The sequence below is a fragment of the Lissotriton vulgaris genome, chromosome 1_1, assembly GCF_964263255.1.
Source record: "Lissotriton vulgaris chromosome 1_1, aLisVul1.2, whole genome shotgun sequence".
NCBI classification, from domain to species: Eukaryota; Metazoa; Chordata; class Amphibia; order Caudata; family Salamandridae; genus Lissotriton; species Lissotriton vulgaris.
In genome coordinates, this window is record NC_141685.1 from 41,271,137 (window position 1) to 41,277,136 (window position 6,000).

Here is a 6,000-nt window from a genome sequence, read left to right on the forward strand (position 1 = left end):
ATTACAACGCATTGCGCTGGGGGGCGCTCTAGAATAGGGAATAGGTTTAATTTACTGTCCAACACCTTCCCTACTATCCACGGGGACTGGAGTTGCAATAGTAAATTAAACTATTCACTATCCAGCGCCCCAAAGCACTATGCGTTGTAATGGTATGCGATGTAAAAACCGCGTTGTAAAAGCATGCGATGTAAAAGCATACGTTGTAATGTCGTACATCCCCTTTATCCTTTTCATGGCGGGGTCCCCGCCAGGGAAAAGGACGGTGGATATGCAGACAGTAATATGATCGGCGATGTCGGAATCGGCACTGCCAACATATTCGGGGTGTTTGCAGACCGCCTCCACAGCGGGATCCTTGATCCTGGCGGGGGGCGGTCCCACCCCCACACTCATAATACAGCGGTCAGTTCACCTGGATGGTGGCAGTTGGACCGCAACCGCGGATACCGCGATCATGAGGACCGTCGCACTTATAGAAAGACTCTTAATAAGCTGCTAGGTAAAGGCGGGAGTTGACATTTTATCTGATCCAGTGTGAACAGGAAAGCATTGTGGAAAAAGGTGTCTGGAGTTACCTTTGTCATATATACTTCCTAAAGAGCTACCTTTGTCATGTATACTTCCTGAAGGGTTACCTTTGTTATACACTTCCTAGAGAGTTACCTTTGTCATATACTTCCTGAAGAGTTACCTTGGTTAAATACTTCCTGAAGAGTTACGTTTGTTATACACTTTCTGAAGAGCTACCTTTGGTAGATACTTCCCGAACCTGAATTAACGGCAGCGCTTCCTGAGTCCTCTCTTTTTCCACAATCTGTTTTGTTTAAATGAAATCTTGTCCATGTATATCTACCTAAAACTCTACCTGTAGCACGAGTGCTCTGTTGCTGCCCTTTCTTTAGTAAGTTACTCTGTGAATAATGGTAAATCACCGCCTTTTCAGAAGTAAATACAATGTGACATGTTCAACCACAGTTTTAATGAAATATCCATGTATGCTAAAATGTTCCTTACTAAATTTCAAATATGGTAGAGAAGAGATGTCTTCTACAGCTGGTTAAATATTGTGTGTTCACATTCTTTACAGTTACAATTAGTAATATTGCATTTCTTTACATCCAACAGAAAATAAGTCTTAAATGCATGGACTGATTATGAATAATGAAGATAACACATCAAACCAGCACAAATTGTCAAAAATAAGGAGCTCCAAAAACATCAGTGCAATCAGAGGCAGAGGACAGATCCAGGAAGAAGCAGTCAAAGGCAATTCAGTGAGTGTACGAGTCTGAGCTCTGCACCTCGACACCCCAAGACGAAGAAATGACCTCAACAAAACCAAGACAACAAAACTGACAAACCACCTGCTGACCTGCTTTGATCATGAGGCCGGTATGAGAGATGGAGGAAGGTCTCGTGTCTATTTGGGATCCATAGCTTGGAACAAACTCCCTCTTCAGCTTTGAGCTGTTAGTAACATGATAATGTTTAAAAAAAGGTTGAAAACTGGGCTTTTTGTCCATGTTTGAAACAAACTGATTTACTTCTTTTTGTGACCTGTGCTTTGCCCCGGGACACTCTTTGGAGTAGCTGTACACATTACGAGTCGCTTCACCATCATGATGTGGCTAGAGCAGTGCTTCGCTATCGAAACTGGCAACAGACCAGCATTCAGTGCTCTAGGTGTATTGCAAACTCTTTCTAGCCAAACCACAGGCACCAGGGAAAAGCACAACGAAGTGGAGCCTAACAACTGAAGGCTAAAGGAAAGCGGAGATCTGCTCTCTGAAGTACAGAGTATTGTCCCAATTTGCACCTACCGTAACGAAGATTAAGCTTTACCCGCAAGCATGCGAAGCCATTATCCATTCTAAAGATGCAATCACCCACAAGGAAGCCTTACTGATATTATGAATGTGGCAGGTATTTAATGAGTCTTGCATTTTATTGTTAAATCGGAAATCAAGCGTCCACAATATCACACACATACAGGGAATGTGAAAATAACGCAAGTCGTTTATTAACTATGCTGACCCATCAGGAAACACGGTCAGGAGAAAAATCGTGCAATTCCACTGAATATGTCAAGAACTTTAGCCAATTAGAAACCATAAAAGAGCATCAGCGAATACAAACAGGGGAAAAACCATACCATTGCAATGAATGTATAAAGAGCTTCAGTCGGTTAACAGACCTCCAAACACATCAGCGAATACACACAGGGGAAAAACCATACCATTGCAACAAATGTAAAACGAGCTTCAGTCAAATTTCAAACCTCCACACACATCAGAAAATACACACAGAGGAAAAACCATACCATTGCAGTGAATGTGTAAAGAGCTTCTGTCGGTTACAAGAACTCCAAAAACATCAGCGAACCCACACAGGGGAAAAACCATACCATTGCAAGGAATGTGTAAAGAGCTTCAATCAATTATCAAACCTCCACACACATCAGAGAATACACACAGGGAAAAAACCATACCATTGCAACGAATGTAAAAAGAGCTTCGGTCAAATTTCAAGCCTCCACACACATCAGAAAATACACACAGGGGAAAAACCATACCATTGCAGTGAATGTGTAAAGAGCTTCTGTCGGTTACAAGAACTCCAAAAACATCAGCGAACCCACACAGGGGAAAAACCATACCATTGCAAGGAATGTGTAAAGAGCTTCAATCAATTATCAAACCTCCATAAACATCAGAGAATACACACAGGGGGAAAACCATACCATTGCAAGGAATGTGTGAAGAGCTTCAGTCAATTATCAAACCTCCATAGTCATCAGAGAATACACACAGGGGAAAAACCATACCATTGCAAGGAATGTGTAAAGAGCTTCAATCAAATTTCACAGCTCCAAACACATCAGAGAATACACACAGGGGAAAAACCATACCATTGCAGTTAATGTATGAAGAGTTTCAGTACGTTAGCAAAACTCCAAACACATCAGCGAACACACACAGGGGAAAAACCATACCATTGCACGGAATGTGTGAAGAGCTTCAGTCAATTATCAAACCTCCATAGACATCAGAGAATACACACAGGGGAAAAACCATACCATTGCAGTGAATGTGTGAAGAGTTTCAGTACGTTAGCAAAACTCCAAACACATCAGCGAACACACACACGGGAAAAGCCATACCATTGCAAGGAATGTGTGAAGAGCTTCAGTCAATTATCAAGCCTCCATAGACATCATAGAATACACACAGGCTAAAAACCATACCATTGCAAGGAATGTGTAAAGAGCTTCAATCAAATTTCACAGCTCCACACACATAAGAGAATACACACAGGGGAAAAATCATACCATTGCAGTGAATGTGTGAAGAGCTTCTGTCAGTTACAAGAACTCCAAATACATCAGCGAACCCACACAGGGGAAAAACCATACCATTGTAAGGAATGTGTAAAGAGCTTCAATCACATTTCACAGCTCCACACACATCAGAGAATACACACAGGGGGAAAACCATACCATTGCAGTGAATGTGTGAAGAGTTTCAGTACGTTAGCAGAACTCCAAACACATCAGCAAACACACACAGGGGAAAAACCATACCATTGCAGTGAATGTGTGAAGAGCTTCAGTCAAATTACATGTCTCCGCACACATCAGAGAATACACACAGGGGAAAAACCATACCATTGTAAGGAATGTGTAAAGAGCTTCAATCACATTTCACAGCTCCACACACATCAGAGAATACACACAGGGGGAAAACCATACCATTGCAGTGAATGTGTGAAGAGTTTCAGTACGTTAGCAGAACTCCAAACACATCAGCGAACACACACAGGGGAAAAACCATACCATTGCAGTGAATGTGTGAAGAGCTTCAGTCAAATTACATGTCTACGCACACATCAGAGAATGCACACAGGGGAAAAACCATACCAGTGCAGTGAATGTGTAAAGAACTTCAGTCAGTTAACAGGCCTCCAGAGACATCAGCGAATACACACTGGGGAAAAACCATACAATTGCAGTGAATGTGGTAGTAGTTTTAGGGGACAATCAAACCTCCACACACATCAGAAAACACACCCAGGGGAAAAACTGTACCAGTGCAGTGAATGTGTAAAGAGCTTCAGCCAGTTAACAAACCTCCAGAGACATCAGCGAATACACACTGGGGAAAAACCATATAATTGCAATGAATGTGGCAGTAGTTTTACTTACTCTTCAGCATTAAGAAATCATCAGCGAGCTCACAAAGGGCAAACAAATGTTTTAAATGCCATGAATGCTTGAAAAGCTGAAGTCCATTATCAATCCTAAACAGGCATCAGCGAACACACGCAGAAGAAAAGCCTTCAAGTGCAATGAATGTGTGAAGAAATGTAGTCAATCATGAAGCCTATATAGACATCAGCTTACACTCACTCTGTAAATACCGTACAACTGTAGTGAGTGTAGAAGTACCTTTAGGAAATCTTTCGCATTAAGGATTCATCAGTTAATGCTCACAGAGAAAAAGCCTTTCAGGTGCAGTGAATGTGTGAATATCTTCTGTCAGTTATTAAACCTACAAATACATCAACTAACATACACAGAGTAAAAAAGAGCATTGCAATGAATGTCAGCAGTGATTTTGTCAATTGTGAACAGACCTGGGGTAAACTGTACAATTGCACTAAAAGTATAATGAGCTTTTGTCAATTACTGATCCTACAGAGCCTCAGCGAACACACACCTTCATTATAAATAATCCTAGAGATGCAGTGAATTCAGAAAGAACTTAATAACAATAGCAATAATTTTGACTCATCTGAGGCATTGACAGGAGCAGAAGAGTGCAGTTATTGTGAAATGAAGGAATTACAGGAAAAATATGTATAATTATGTGGGATATTCAAATACCAGCTGAATAAAGACTCGACTAGATGAAAAGAAGAAAACCAAAGATTTGTAGAATAGTAAAAGTGTCTGTTCCCAGTGATTGTTCACTTCGGTACACATTGAAAAAAACAATGTGATATAACAGGAAATCCACTGGGAGACTAGCACAATGTGGAATAAAAGAAAAGAAACACTTGCGGGTTTATTTGGCGGTGAAGAGTTACGAAGAAAAACATCCAAGAGTTCCTGTTCATGCTACCTGTAAAAGTGTAGGGATGAATACGATTCTGCCTGCACACATTGCTATATTAGCATAAGTGAGTTAGTTGCTCAAACGCCATTTTGCTGTTTTTGCACAGGACACTACATGTCTCTGTTTTTATAAAGACAAACAGCTTGCTTTTCCTTCACATGAGAATGGTCTGTTTTTCACATCTCTAGACTCACACTGCGACCTCAAGTCTGCACAAAGTGTTCAATGCTAAAATAACAATGTATGCTGTTGATGCAGGTTGATCGGTCCACGCTCTAGACACAACACAAACAGAGCTGCTCATTTTTGAAACTCAGGTGCTTTTAATATTGCACTGCATGCATGAGACTAGCACTTGGAAAAAACCTTTCAATCGACAAAGAGCTGTGCTGATCTGGGATGTGATTCACTTCACCTGACTTTGGAGGTATGGGGTTCCCGGTTTTAACCTAGAGAACTTCTATTATTATAATACCTAGCTCCCAGCAAGGGGAGGGTGGTACACAAGGCGCTATAGATCTGGTTCCACTATCATTATAATATGATTTCTCCCTTTGTATTTTATGGAATTGTAACAATGTTGATTGTATTGATTTTATGCATCTTTTTATTTATGTTAGCAAAGATACTGCATCTTAGAGCACGTAGTAGAAATAAACATTTTAAACTATACATTGACTCTGATTACTCACATTGTGGACATTTATGAGAGTAAAAACAAAAGAGTGTTCTTGATTGCAACTATTCCTGAGAGGTCCCAACGTCGCTTGTTCATTGGTAGCTTTGCTGTAGTACGGAGAATGAATGAGACACTGTTGCTAGTCGGATAGGGGTTCTGGGCACTGAGGTGGATTTTTGGTACACCACAATACACTGAGGTCCT

At 40.9% G+C, this 6,000-nt stretch overlaps 1 pseudogene across 1 annotated transcript in view; it reads left to right on the forward strand.

Annotated features, from left to right (window-relative positions):
- Positions 1-5,789, forward strand: part of LOC147737119 (uncharacterized) — a 146,752-nt pseudogene extending 140,963 nt beyond the window's left edge. The window contains exon 3 of the transcript XR_015309813.1: positions 1,129-5,789. The product of XR_015309813.1 is annotated as an uncharacterized LOC147737119 (transcript). The remainder of the gene's footprint in view (positions 1-1,128) is intronic.
- Positions 5,790-6,000: the final 211 nt, after the last annotated feature.